Source organism: Planococcus citri, chromosome 2, assembly GCF_950023065.1.
Source record: "Planococcus citri chromosome 2, ihPlaCitr1.1, whole genome shotgun sequence".
Classification (NCBI taxonomy): domain Eukaryota; kingdom Metazoa; phylum Arthropoda; class Insecta; order Hemiptera; family Pseudococcidae; genus Planococcus; species Planococcus citri.
Genome location: NC_088678.1, coordinates 49089262 through 49102364, shown reverse-complemented (window position 1 = coordinate 49102364; position 13103 = coordinate 49089262). Strand labels below are relative to the sequence as shown.

The following is a 13103-nucleotide window of genomic DNA, read 5'->3' as shown; positions in this document are numbered from 1 at the left end:
AGTATAATACTCGTACTATATTTTTTGAGGATACTCGAATCCATATATCCCTCTTGCCGAGCATATATATAAATTAATTCCATTTCATGAACATTCTTCGCGAAAGTATTTGAAAGGATAAAAAGCATATAACAAGAGTCCTCTCTCCTTATAACACTACATCTTCTAGACAAGTTTCAAATGAGCTTTACATGCTGTCAGTGTAAAATAGGGTGGTTTAAACGCGTACCATACCTATACGCGAGAAATTCCAGTTTGGAAAAACATGAAATTTTGACATGTGGAATTGAGTTTTGGGGTTGATACGAGGTGAAATATTTGAAAGGTAAGGAAATTTACACAAAACGGCAAGAAAATATTTTACGTAAATATTACACGAGTAAGTATGTGAAACGGCGCTTCGGTAAAATTTTCCACATACCTAAGAAATTTTTGAAGAGAAAAAAAATCAATTATTGAAATTGAAAATTGAAAACTTTTACTGAAAATCGTAGGAATAATAATCAATTATCCATCACATGTCTTTTTATTTAGATAGGTATGATAATCAGCACGGAAAAATATAACCACCTGATGAAACGCAATTTTCTAATTAAGGCCACGAGGAATAACAACGCTTCGATCAGAATCTCAATGATTAGAAACCCAGTGACTTGAAACTTCAATATTCAAGACTCTCGAATTACTTACTTAACTCCAACTCGCTATACGTAATAACTCTCAACTTCATTATCGAAGAAATTTTCAAAAAATAATTGGAAAGATGTAAAGTTTAGAATTTCGTGTTAGATTCGAAACTAGAAATACTATACAACATCTTTTAATAAGCTCGTACATATATCTAATGAAAATGGTAAGATAATCTCGCGTACATATCGTATGTTTACAATACCAACCCTATCGCGTTTAAAGGTACTTTTGCAAGCTCGTCAAAGGTGAAAATTGCGGTTCGATATTGCGTATGGGTATTATTTTACATACGCGACAATATTTCCTTTGTGGTAGATATCTTTTTTATTTATTTCTTTTTCGAAAAAAAAAGAAGAAAATACACGCAAACCGATATTCCACAGTATTACGTTTACTATCGACGTGTAAAAAGCCTATAGAAAAATGTCCTTTATCTTCGGTTCGTTATTTACATAAGAAACGATATAGAAGAAAAATAAGGGCCAAATTGTGATTCAAAGAAACAATAAGTTTCAAAATAAAGCAGTCGGAAAGGGAAAAGAACCACCCTTTCTGTTGCAATAGCTTTGAACTTTGAGCTTAACGGTAGCACCCTCGTTAGAAAGAAGCACGTGCTAATACATCTTTTTATACAAATTGTGCAGTCACGCTGTAAAATTACGCGGTGCCGGATTTACCGCAGTACTGAATCTCAGACTTTCCACTCCAAACACATACATATACATACCTACCTACGCACTTAACGTACCTAAATACGTTTGGTATGGTATGTGCATAGTTGAGGCACATTTGGTTGTAGGGAAAAAAGTAAAACTTGTGTGAAATGAGTTAACTTGTGGTAGATGGAGTTTTTTGTACATACAGGGTGGTCGAATTAAAGCTTGAAAAAATTCATCTAGTTTTCACAGTCTTTTATGAGGAAGAATGAAAAATGCCAATTATCTCTCCTAATAAATAATTCAGTTCATTTTGGATAATAAAAGTGACCCTGAAAAGTTCAACTCGTGAAAATTGAGTTCAATTCATGCTCAAAACTCTTTCTTCTTCATAATGGAGATTAACAGAAAAACGATGAAAATTGTTTTTCATCCTTTTTCAGCATAATCTATATATTAATAGCAAAGGCGTTTTTTTGTAGCCGTTCGTTTGGAAGAACCGCCAAACCGATTTTGATCGACGATGTCTCAAAAAAAAGCTTTTGACCCGTAGATGTGCAGGTTTTGGTCAAAAGTTCAAAAAGTTTTGAACAAAGCTTTCAAAAGCTTCAAAAAGATCAAAAATTGATACAGTATAAACAAGCGTGACGATGTGTACGCAAAAGTAAGTATGGTCCACCTAGAAAGAGCTTTCCAAAAAATACTTTTTCACCATATTTGCAAAAATTTTGAAGAAAGCTTAAAGCTGCAAAAAATTGAAAAAGCTTAGATATGATTTAAAAATATAATAGCAAGGCAGTTTTTTTGTGATCGTTCGTTTGGAAGAACCGCCGAACCAGTTTTGTTCGACGATGTCTCAAAAAAAAAGCTTTGACCCGTAGATGTGCAGATTTTGGTCAAAAGGTCAAAAAGTTTTGAACAAAGCTTTCAAAAGCTTCAAAAAGCTCAAAAATTGATACAGTATAAACAAGCGTGACGATGTATACGCGAAAGTACGTATGGTCCACCTAGAAAGAGCTTGCCAAAAAATACTTTTTGACCATATTTGTTAAGTTTTATAAAAAGCTTAAAGCTCGAAAAAGTTGAAAAAGCTTTGTACATGACATAAACAATTAGAATTCTTCAATACCCCATAAACATTTTAAATTACCGAAGAGGTCTACCTAGAAAGTGCTTGCCAAAAAATACTTTTTGGCCATATTCGTAAAGTTTTTAAAAAAGCTTAAAGCTCAAAAAAGCTCAAATGTCAAATTTTCCTTATATTATTGTGTAATATGTCGATTGATATGTTTTTGAGGTCGTAGAGTTCAAATCTGGAGTCATTTTTTTGGTGGGGTTGTGGTATTAAAACTTCGGAAAGTTCTGATTAAAGCTTTGAAAAGCTTCAAAATGCTCAAAAAGTTCAAGGCAGTATAAATGACTGTGTCGATGTATACGCGCGAGTATGTATGGTCTACCTAGAAAGAGCTTGACAAAAAATGTTTTTTGACCATATTTGTAAAATTTTGGAAAAAGCTCAAACCTCGAAAAAGTTTAAAAAACGTTATACATGACATAAACAATTAGAATTTTTCAGCACCCAATAACTATTTTAATGTATGTATGGTCTACCTAGAATGTACTTGCCAAAAATACTTTTCGACCATATTCGTAAAGTTTTGAAAAAAGCTTAAAGTTCAAAAAAGCTCAAATGTCAAATGTTCCTTATATTATTGTGTGATATGTCGATCGATATGTTTTCGAGGTCGTAGAGTTAGAATTTGGAGTCATTTTTTTGGTGAGGTTATGGGGTGAGTCATGGAGGAGCTTAAAGCTTTAAAAAGTTCAAAAAGCGTCATACTTCATAAGAACAATTAAAATTCTCCAGTGTCTAATGAATATTTTAAGTATGTATAGTCTCCCTAAAAATAGCTCCCCAAAAAATACTTTTTGACCATATTCGCAAAATTCTGAAGGAAGCTTAAAGCTGAAAACAGTTCAAAAAGCTTCAGATATGATGTAAAAATTAGAATACTCCGGTGCCCAATGAATATTTTAAAGTATGTATAGTCTACCTATATCGAGCTTGCCAAAAAATACTTTTTGACCATATTCGTGAAATTTTGAAGAAAGCTTAAAGCTGAAAATTTTTTAGAAAGCTTCAGATATGACATAAAAAATTAGTTTTCTCCAGTACCGAATCAATATTTAGAGTACTCATAGTCTACTTAGAAAAAGCTTGCTATAAAATACATTTTGACACGTTCGCAGTTTTGAAGAAAGCTTAAATGAAATCCTAAAGCTTAAAAAACATGAAAAAGCTTCATACAATCAGTATTCTCTACAACTCAATAATATTTTAATTTGAAAATAGCTTTTAAACTTTAGTTGTGATAGTTTTTATCAAAAGTTGAAAAGTTTCTGAAGGGAGCTTTAAAAAGTTTTTAAAAAGCTCGAAACAGAAAAACAACGGTGTTGATGTACACATGAAAAAGTGCTATTTTTAGCACATTGGGTATCAAAATTTCATTTTTTTGAGTTCTGGAGTGGTTATATCTAGCATCTCACTTTTTCATCAACTTATGCAAGTTTTGGACTATTTGGGAAAATCTCTACCGTTGTATGTAGGAGTTGAGATTTTTCAACTGAGGGGTTGCATTTTTTTTGTGAGTCCTTGAGAAAATTAGAATCCGTTTTGAGGAAATTCCTAATTGCATTTTGGCTCAGAAATTTTGAAATACAATTTCTAAAATTTTTTCAAGTATTTTGTTAAATTTTTTTCAAGTATTTTGTTAAATTTTTTTTTCTTTAGTCCAAAAGGCTCATAAATCTGAGGGGTTTAATTTTTTTGTGAGTTCTTGACAAAATTAGAATCACATTTTAAGGAAATTCCTAATTGCATTTTTGACTCTGAAATTTTGGAATATTTCTAAAATTGTGTCAAGTAAGTATCTTATTGAAGTATTCTCCAGTACCGAACCAATATTTAGAGTACTCATAGTCTACTTAGAAAAAGCTTGCCATAAAATACATTTTGACACATTCACAGTTTTGAAGAAAGCTTAAAAAAGTTCCTGGTCTAAGTTGAGTGAAAGTTTGAAATTTTCAGTCATGTGGTATTAGATCCAATCCGATGTGTTAGTTTCATTTCAACTGTAGGAAAAAAACGAGTCTTTTTGGAATTTTTCATAACAAAGTGATAAGTAGGTAGCCTAATTCGCAATTTTGCCTAAAACTGGAAAAAATGAAACCATGACTTTTCAGGCAATTGTTATAAGAAAGATGATACTTTTTCTCAATTTTTGTAGAAAAGTACCTAGGGCATTATTTTGATGAATGATAAAGCGATGACAGAGTGATGCTTTTTAGGATATTTTAGAGAGCAATTTACGCTTTGGGTTATTTTTGATGAAAAAATAAGAATTATTGAAATTTTCGCTTTGAAATAATTTTTTTTATGTCAATTATTAAAACAGCCATAACCTTTCACAATTTCCGGCAAAAAGCAATAATAACAATGTTGGCAAAAAGCAAGACTTTTTGGGAATTATAGGCGAAAAAAAAATACTTTCAAAATTTTCAAAATGAACAATTCACGTCTAGAGGAGGAGCGCAGTATGCGCGAAAAACTGGTTATCTAGTATGTGATGACTGATATGACTTTAAAAATTGAAAATATCACGAGATAAAAAACAGCATTTTTTGAGCAATCTTGGCAGGAACGGGGATGTTTGACAATTTTTGGAAAAAATTACCCTTTTTGGCAATTTTACCAAAAATGGACACTTTTTAAAAATGTTAACAAAAATGGAAACAATTGTACTAAAAATAAACGCTTTCTTGGTTATTTTGCCAAAAATTGACGCTTTTTAACATTTTTCCACAAAAAATAATGACCCTGTTTTTGACAACTTTTTCAAAAATGAGCATTTTTTGACTCAGACAAATATGGCAACAACAAAAAAAAACCATAATCTTACAAGCAAGTTTGTTAAAAAACAGGACTTTTGTTTTGAAATTTTGGAATAGAAAGAGTAATTTTTTAAACGTAAAAATCACTTTTTTTGGATGTTTAGGGTGGGGAGGGGTACAAAAAGTAGTGGACTTACAACTTTCGAGAATTAGTGTCCACACAAAAAAGAAGTGACCAAAAAAGTCCTGTTTATCTCACAGAAAAATTTGTAGTGCCAACCCTTCTTTTATCAATAAAAAATATCGTGCTAACACCTTATCTATCGTTTAAAAATGCTGTGCTTACTATCTAAATTGTGGATGTCGTTCTTGAACCACTTTTTATCATTCACATGACTATCGTGCAAACCACTTTTCTTATCGTTCAATTATGACAGAAAAGTTTTAAATTATGGATGGATTATGGGTACATGTTTTTTGCTTGAAAGTTGATTATAAAAGTTAATCGTAATCAACCCAATAACAGTATTTTTCATGCATTCAAAAAGTCTGACAAAATGTCAAAAAGCCATTTTAGAAAGTTTGGCATAATTTTAGCGATTTATTGATTTTTTCCCAAAGTACATACCTATTAATACTTTTTATTTTACATAAAATATTAAAATGTTGCTACTTTTTCAAAGTTTTTTGAAGTTGATCAAATTCTTTCCAAATTTGAAAATTTTTGGAATGACATCAAGAACCTTACGATTTTTTTTCAACCTTTTAAAAGTGGTCTTGGGGTTCAGCATTTCAAAAGTTTTGAACCGATTTTTTCCAAAGTTGGCAATTTTGAATTTCAATGATGAACTTTCAACTCGGAAATTTTCAAACGATGTTTAAAATAGTTAAAAATCACTGTTTTTCAAACAACATTCCTCAAAAAATTTTCGGTCTCGCTCCGTTTGGGTAATACTTCAGACTTCTCCTAATATTCCTAAATTTCGAAAAACCTTTTTAAAGTCAAAATCACCTCATATTTCACCGTTTTTCATGCATAGGTACCTACTTATTTTTCAATTTTTTCATCTTTTTAATAAAAAATTAATTAAATTCGTGAAGTAAATTCGGTTGAAAATCCAGAAAAAATGAATGTGGATCAGTCAAAATGGGTACCTACATTTTTTCATTTTGATTACTTGATGAAATTAATTTTCTATCGCAGAAGTTTAAAAATAAAAAACTTTTTGAAAATGAATTTCGCTATTTTTCGACTTTTATTTACCAGGAAATGATTTGCAAAAAAAATTTCTTGTCAAAATCGGACATACCTAATAAGTTGTTTAAGTTGACTAGGAAATATTCTTCTAAAAAATTGAAAATGATCAAAAATTGTACAAAGCAATTCTTACTCATGTAGGCTGACTCTTCAATATAATTTGTATTCACATACGTATTCTACGTCGAATAACCTTGTTTTTCAGTATGTAGTTAGATTTAAATACAGACACGAATATTGAGATGGCACGATGATGTTTAATTTATTCTCCTATGCACGTACTTACTTATTGTGCCTACTGTATTGAGAAATATTGTGTTACATACGAATGAAGTTCGGGTATGTACCTCTACCTATGTGTATGGTAAGGTAGGTAAAGGGGTAAATTCGAACAAATAATCGAATTATACATCATCCAAGTGAATTTACAAAATACAAATCCTCCTACGAGTATGTATCCTATGTTCGTATTCGTACAGCGTATTTATCTACTCTTTATTGTAATTGGTGAGTATCGATTTCGTGTGCTTAAATTAAAGTACCTACATACCACGAATTCAAGTACACATAGCTATAGATAGAAGTTATAGCACATATCTCTACCATAAAATCTCGAAGAATTTTTTTCTCCAATTTTCACGTCTCATGTTACAAAACAGATAATCCTACTCAAAAATATCTCATAAATCTTACGACTATCATAGCTTTATCATGTATATTCTTATATGCTTGTATTTCTACAACTGTCTATAATAAAGAACTTCAAATATGTAACTAGTTCTCAATGAGGTACTCGAAACTCAAGAACCCTAAATAACTCCCTCACTAAAATCCATGAAAATGTTACACTTTAGCAGCAACAACAAAACGAGTATTAATCGAATATCTGCCAGAAACGTTAGAAAAAAAATTTTCCCCCTGTAGAACGATCAATTTCTTAATGTATTTTCAAAATGAAAGAAAAAAAAAGTATCCGGAATGTTATTTAAGTTGAAAGGAGGTTTGACGGTTTTGCAGTTGAAGCGTGAACGCGCCAAGGCGTAGTGCAGTATTGTTGTTTGCTCTACCGTAAACAATGATTCTCGGTTGGCTCTATTTTCAGAATTTCTCATAGTAGTATTAAGATAACTTCCTGCTTCGATTTCTCACTAGTCTTCTTAAACTACCATTATTAAAGTTTATTACACCGCTATATACACCGAAAGATGGCCGTAAAAAAAAGAATCAATTGAAATTTGCAAACCTCCCTTCCTTATACTTATATCGTCGTAAAAGATATGCAAAAATATGTTACGATGAAAAAAAACACACATTTTGGAAATTCAAATGAGAAAACAAAAACAATGGTTTAACTTCTCTGCTAGCATAAGAGTATCATCATTGATAAATGTACTTCAATTTTCGAAATTTTTCCTTCGCTTCGGTTCTTCCAGATACGAATATGTAGATAACTAGATATCGTATTCTTTACTATATGTACTTACACAAGTAGTATTAAAAACACATGCAGCTATATCCAGGGCTTTTAATTCATTAATTGTATAAAGTTCGCTATGTACGTAAATGTATAACCTTATTTGTTTTATGCTCGCGTGACAATGTAAACATATTCTGAAAAACTTAATTTCAACCTATTCATCTTGATTTTTACCCCCGACTAAAGTGTACCATCGCATGCTAGGTATTTATCACTTTTTTTCATCACATTGCCACCAACCATATTTCATTTTGGGAAACGTTTCGTTTTGTCTAACCTAACCAAAAGAACGAATTGTATTCCACTTTACTTTATCGTTCGTTTTAAAGATTTAATAAGTTTTTCGATGTTTTTCACTCCGATCTAAGTATTAGAATACTCGTAAAAAGATACTCTTCGAGTTCTTTATTTTTTTCCCCAGTTCGCGAAATTATTTTGAAAAATTCATCAAGTGTGAATTAAATTTCTGCTGGCGTGTTTTTAGCCATAACAAAGGGATTATAAATTAGCGAATAATTTCGCTAGAAAGCAGAACAATGTTGCTTTTAAAAGTGGCGAGAATTTTATAATTGTTATTTCCTCGGTAATTATGTAACAAAAATGCACCACCTCTAAGCATGGAATAATTAATGGCGTAATGCATGTTGAATGTAATGACAAATTAAGCAATTAGAATGGAAATACTTATCGCTAGGTTGTAGATATAAAAGTAAAAACTTTCGTATGATGTGAGATTAGGTAGGTTAATGAATTAAAAAAACCATCTAATGGTTTCAAACAGGTGAAGGTGAGAATATGCGGTGATTTTGTTTCTCTTCTAGCACTATAGCAGGCACGAGATAGGAAATACTGTATAATTATGTGCCACAATACAGAGGTATAGGCATGTGAATATTCAGAAATCAGGAAGAATTAAGAATCGATGTTTCTATTTTGGTGTTAATAAATTTGCATACTCGGTTTGCCGTAAATACGTGAAAACGAATGACTAATAGGTAGAAGTAAAGTAGCGTGCTCTGATTTCTCAAATTTTTTCGCGAGTTCTGTTTCATCGAAAAGCTATATTTGTCATTTCGGTGGTTATCCTCCATCTTGTGAAAGGGGATGAGAGGGAGCTCGGAATTTCCAACTGCCAAATTTTGAAGATTCATATCTCAAGACAGATTGAATTTAGAACCAATCTGTTCGTGTTTTTTTTTTTTTAAATAGGTATGCTAATATGTAGATATTTGAGATTCTTCGTCAATCCATGCTACATATTTAAGTCAAAATACAAGACCAATTTTTGGGTTTTATCAACTGTGTGGTTGAAAATTTGCAAATCATTTTTGTTTTTTTGTTTTTTTGAATAAACTCGTGTTTTGAAAATTTTTTCTTCGCAAATATTTCCCATTAGGTTCACCAAAAAAATTGAATGGTGTGATTTCTGAAACTGGGGAAATATTTTGGAACGTAACGGTACCAATTTTTTTTACTCATTATTGCCAATTTCAAGAATTCAAAAAAATTTAATATTTTTGGTTTTTTCTTAATTTTTTGAAATTGGCAATAATGACCAAAAAATTTGGCACCGTATAGTTTAAGGAATTATATATGTATTTCAATTTTTTGGCACAATTAATGCAAAATACTATTTTAGCCCAGTCAATATGCAATTTGACCCAAACATAATTACAAACAAAGGTTTTTTTGGTGAATATTGTCTAGGGTGGTGTGCTGAACAACATACTAAAAGTCCCCGCCCCTACCCCACGAGCTAACCCCCCCCCCCACAGTGGATCAAAGCCCCCCCCCAAAATCAGTTTTTCATCAAGAACTCCTGAAATATTGAATTTTGAGTAAAATGAGCCCAGTGATCATTTCATCTCCTCCCCAATACCTATCAAATGAGCTATCGACCAACTCCCTAGCCTCAAGGGGGTGGCGCTACGACCCCTCAAAGTGATGTGATTTCATTGATTTTACATTTTATGATTTGGGACTTGTAACCTGTTCTAATTGATAGAATGAAGTCAAACTTGGGGAATGGGATTCTTTTGGGAGCTAGAGTTGACCTCTGGAGTGGGGAGGGTCAAAGTTGAAAATTGCAGAAAGGTCATTTTTTTGGAGGGGCATAACATGACCCCAAATGGATGAAAAGGGTCCAAAATCATACCATCGGACAGTTCCCTATCTGTGATCAACATATCCAAATTTTAGTTTCCTAGGTCATCCCCACTCCTTTTAAGATGGAAAACCCGAAAATAGGGGCAAAATAAGGGGATTTTTAGCCTAATTCCGCTTTAAATGGGGTGGGGATGACCTAGGAAGCTAAAATTTGGATATGTTGATCACAGATAGGGAACTGTTCGATGGTATGATTTTGGACCCTTGTTCGATGGTATGATTTTGGACCCTTTTCATCCATTTGGGGTCATGTTATGCCCCTCCAAAAAAATGACCTTTCTGCAATTTTCAACTTTGACCCTCCCCACTCCAGAGGTCAACTCTAGCTCCCAAAAGAATCCCATTCCCCAAGTTTGACTTCATTTTATCAATTAGAACAGGTTACAAGTCCCAAATCATAAAATGTAAAATCAATGAAATCACATCACTTTGAGGGGTCGTAGCGCCACCCCCTTGAGGCTAGGGAGTTGGTCGATAGCTCATTTGATAGGTATTGGGGAGGAGATGAAATGATCACTGGGCTCATTTTACTCAAAATTCAATATTTCAGGAGTTCTTGATGAAAAACCGATTTGGGGGGCTTTGACCCACTGTGGGGGGGGGGTTAGCTCGTGGGATAGGGGCGGGGACTTTTAGCATGTTGTTCAGCACGCCACCCTAGACAATATTCACCAAAAAAACCTTTGTTTGCAATTATGTTTGGGTTCGCCCATTTTTTTCTGCAATTTGCCTGGGCTATTTAAGTAGATATTGCGAAGAAAAAATTGTCAAAACACGCGAATTATCCAAAAATAAGCGAATAGCAAATTTTCAACCACTCGGTAGAACTATAAAAGTGGTCTTGGATTCTGACAGCAAATGACCTGGGTCGACGCAAGGTCACAAATATTACGTACCTATTAGAATTGCTAATCTCTTCCATAACAGGTTGGGTAGGAGTTAGAGCGAAAAAACCATGACTTTTTCGAAAATGTCTCCTCTTTGAGGGCTCATATCTCCCTTTCAGAGACACGAAACACCATCGAAGGTTTCTGCTAAATTTGGTCAAAATACCTAGGTACCTGTACTATGAAGTTTTTTTTCGTGATCTACCCTAACCTTCCTATCCTGGATTTTTCATCGAAAATATTCTCGAATCATGCACATTTCCTGTTAAAAATTCTAGAACGCATTATTTCCTTTGAATGACCCCCCTGTAATAAGGTCAAGGTTTTATGTCTTACCTAATGTTCATCTTTGCACAAATTCTTACGCTTTGGAGCCAAAAAAGCCAACAAAACCAGAATTCATGTTTCTATTTATGATTTTTCTATTTTGGCCCCAATTTTGAAGGCCATAACTTCCCCTTAAATGAATGATTTATTATAAAATGCCTTTCAAGTCTAAAATGATTCGTAATAAAGCAAGATCACTCATCAGTTCATAGTTCATCCAAATTATGCTGAAAAAGAAAGAAAAAAAATTGTTGGCCACCGAGTTATTAACTGCTACGTAGCGAATTGTAATCTGATTGGTCAACATGCACTCATAGTACCCCCTTGTTCATACAAAAGCAACAGCTATCCAAGCGAACGTGAATTCGCGAATATGGATTCGACTCGATAAGTGTTAATTTCACTATTATTTGAAACTTCGATCCATGCAAAATGCAGATAATTATTTTAGCAATAAGTATTTCTGTACGATAGGTATATTCGTAGATTTCAATATCAAAATATTAACAAATACTTAACGAGAATACTACGATGATTTTACTAATTACTCGTATTAGCTCGTTTCATTTCTAATCGTTACTATAATTCTTGTGTCTATAACATATCACAGTTGAAAGTTATTATCTATGTCGTTGATTTACATCACCTAGCTGGATATTTTCATGGCATTGAATTCGAAATTTTCCATTTATTCTCGTTTTGCAACATTTATTTAGTACTGCATTTTTCGATGAAACTAGCAATCAGATTTTTTCATTTAATTTTCAAACAATATGAAAATAGGCGAGCATATTATTCAGGCACACCTAAATTGGAAAACAATAATCATTCGAATTTTCAAATTTAAAATGGAAAATTTCATTGTTTCTCGCTTTGCCTTCTCTTACAGCCAAACTAAAAATTCGCAATAGGATTTCGCCATTTTTTCCCCTCCGAAACCTCATTTGAAAACTTGCAGCAAAAAATTTTCTACTGAATAGGTAATTTTTGAATAAGAAAATTTTGATTCGCTGATTAGGCACCAACAATTTTAAATGTAAATTTCAAACTTGTTTATTCGCCGGATGTAGCTGATACGAAAGGAAAACGAAATAAGTAATTTTCAACTGTTGAAGTGGAAAGAAAAACTCATTGTGTTGTGCTTGAATTTTTCAACAAATCTGCCCACGTAAAAAAGTACCGAACATTTTGTACGCAGGTAAATTTTAATGGGTTCCATTTTTTTACATTGAAAAAGGTTCACGGTTAACACATGGCATGGTTGTTGTTGGAATTGAAAAAAATTGTTGATGGAAAAAATACCGGCACACCTGCCAACCTACTCATTTGTAGAGCTCGATCATTAAATACATACTCGAAAGAAATGAAAAGTAAAAAAGAAAGTTTCAAACTTTGATGAGTTTATAAAAAAGATTAACGTGATAGATAAATTCATCGTGTTTTTTTTTTCGATAACTTGGGTTCCCTTTTATTCGAGTTCTAAGTATCTGAGTAGAATGAGATTCAAAGGAAAACATTAGTGGAAAATACTCAGATACTTAGTATGTACATTTCTCGTGTTTTGTTTTTTTTTTTAATTACAAAAACCTTACAATTAAATTTGATTTTACCGTCATTATTTTTTTTATGGTTTCAAATTTGCTTCAATGAAGAATGCTCACGAAGAATCATGAGGGTATTAGAAAAGCATGGCTACAACATTTTGTGAAGCCACGTGCGAGAAATTTTCAAAATCACTAAAATTTGCCAAT

At 32.5% G+C, this 13103-nt stretch overlaps 1 protein-coding gene across 3 annotated transcripts in view; it reads right to left on the bottom strand.

Annotated features, from left to right (window-relative positions):
• The window catches only part of LOC135836241 (uncharacterized), a 125508-nt gene that overhangs the window by 112206 nt on the left and 199 nt on the right, over nucleotides 1-13103 (bottom strand). The gene's annotated exons all lie outside the window — the stretch shown is intronic.